This window comes from Magnolia sinica, chromosome 9 (genome assembly GCF_029962835.1).
Source record: "Magnolia sinica isolate HGM2019 chromosome 9, MsV1, whole genome shotgun sequence".
Taxonomy (NCBI): Eukaryota; Viridiplantae; Streptophyta; class Magnoliopsida; order Magnoliales; family Magnoliaceae; genus Magnolia; species Magnolia sinica.
In genome coordinates this window covers 52,568,596-52,571,290 of record NC_080581.1, presented here as the reverse complement: position 1 = coordinate 52,571,290, position 2,695 = coordinate 52,568,596, and positions in this window count along the sequence as shown.

The window sequence follows — 2,695 nt, the reverse complement described above, 5'->3', positions numbered from 1 at the left end:
GTTCTTCTGAATCAGAAGATTCTGAAACTGAGTCGGGCAATGAGGTTAAAGCTCTTATGACTCTAGCCAAATTCACATTTTCAGATAATGACTCAACAAGTGAAGAAAATCTGAGTAGTGAATGTGAAAATGAAGATGATCTTCAAGATGCTTACAATGCCCTATATAAGGAAAGTTGTAAAATTGCTGTCAAACTTAAACTTCAAAAAGAAAAGTTTTCTAAACTCAAAAAATGTTTTGAATCACTTGTCTTAGAAAAATCACAAATTTCAGATTGTTTTGAAAAATCAAAATGCGATTTGGAATTCAAAAACTCCCTAATTATTAATTTAAAATCTAAAATTGAGAAACTTAAAACTGAAGTATCTTCTCTTCTGAGTCTAAAGGACACATGGAAATATGCCCAAGGTGATCCAAAGTTAGAGAAACTTTTATCCGGATCAAGAAAATGTGGCGATCTATCCGGGTTGGGCTATGATAAAAATCTACCTCCTAAACAAAAGTATACTCCTCCTATGTTTGTTAAAGGAGAGTCCTCAAACTCAAAAGGGAAAAGTACTTATCAAGATTTTTCTAGAAATTCAAAAACTTTTCAAAAACCTAAAAGCAGTCATGTCAACTTTAATCAGAAATGAAATCCACTAGTTGAAAAGATAGTTGATTTACTCAAGGAGCTCTTAAAATCTAACTCTATAGGTCATTCCTACAAATATACACAAACGAAGACCAACTATGTTCCTAAACCCAAAACAGTTATGAAATGAGCTCCTAAAGTTACCTGCTTGGTTGCTCACACTGCTTTCAAAGCAACAAATCATTCAAAGTGGTACCTAGACAGTGGATGCTCCAGGCATATGACAGGTGACAAAGCTTTATTCACGGATCTGAAAGATATGACTGATGGTTCAGTCACATTTGGTGATGGTAGCAACTGCAAGATTATAGGCCAAGGTACGGTTCAACTTTTTAATCTTCCTATGTTTAAAAATGTTTTATATGTTGAAGGCTTAAAACATAACTTGCTTAGTATATCTCAAATATGTGATAATAACTATAATGTTCGGTTTTCTAATCAAAGCTGTGAGATACTAAACAATAAGGGTTCTTTAATATTAACTGGACGTAGAACGTCTGAAAATTGCAATATTATTGGCGAATCCAGCTCATCTAATCAAACATGTTTCATGGTCCATACAGACGTGACTGATTTATGGCACAAAGTCTTGGACATGTACATTATCGAAATTTATATAGATTGAGCAAACGAGAACTTATAAGAGGTTTACCCAAACTTCAGAAATTAGATAAAATATGTGGTGAGTGCCAGATAGGCAAACAAACAAAGAACTCACACAAAAAGGTGAATTCAAATACCACATCAAGACCACTCGAACTTCTCCACATGGATCTGATAGGACCTACCAGAACAGAAAGTCGTGGTGGGAAAAAGTATATCCTGGTAATAGTTGATGACCTTACCAGATTCACTTGGGTAGTCTTCTTAAGGGATAAATCTGAAACCGTTGAAGAAGTAAGAAAAGTTTTCAAAAGGATTCAAACTGAAAAATCTTCTCAAATCAGTAAAATTCGTAGTGATCATGGATCTGAATTTGAGAATAGCAATTTTGAGAAGTTCTGTACCGACTAAGGAATATTACATGAATTCTCTGCTCCCAAAACTCCACAACAAAATGGAATTGTAGAAAGAAAGAATAGGGTGCTTCAAGAAATGGCTAATGTCATGTTGAATAGCATGAAGCTCTCTAAAAATCTTTGGGCTGAAGCAGTTAACACAGCTTGCAATATTATTAACCGAGTCTACACTAGCAAAGATAATAATAAAACAGCTTACGAATTGTGGTTCAATAAAAAGCCTACTGTTAAATACTTTCGAGTTTTTGGCAGCAAGTGCTATATTTTACGTGATCGTGAAAATTTGGAAAAATTCGATACGAAGAGTGATGAAGGTATTTTTTTAGGATATTCCTTAAACAGTCGAGCTTATAGGGTTCTGAACAAAAGCACTGGTGTGATTTAAGAATCCATTAATGTTGTCATTGATGATCACTTAAACACACCAATTTCTAATTCAGATAATGATGAAGTACTAATCATTGATAAACCTGATACTTCATCGAATCAGATTGTTGAGGACTGTTAAAGATCATCCAACCACACAAATTCTTGGAAACCCTCTCACCGGTGTTCGCACCCGTAGACAACTTGAGGATATATGTAATTATGTATGTTTTACATCCCAAATAGAACCATCTAACGTAAAAGAAGCTCTTGCTGATGAGAACTGGATTGTTGCGATACAAGAAGAACTCAACCAATTCGTAAGAAATGATGTTTGGTATCTCGTACCAAGACCTAAAGATAAACACATCATTGGAACAAAATGGATTTTCAAAAATAAGTCTGATGAGTGTGGAAATATAATTAGAAATAAGGCTAGACTAGTGGTACAAGGTTATACTCAAATTGAAGGGATTGATTTCGATGAAACTTTTGCACCAGTAGCACGTCTTGAATCTATCAGACTATTTATATCCATTGCATGTTTTAGAAAGATAAAGATCTATCAGATGGATGTGAAAAGTGCTTTTCTAAATGGCGATTTACATGAAGAAGTCTATGTTAAACAGCCAATGGATTTTGAAGATTCCAAAAATACTGATTATGTGTATCGGCT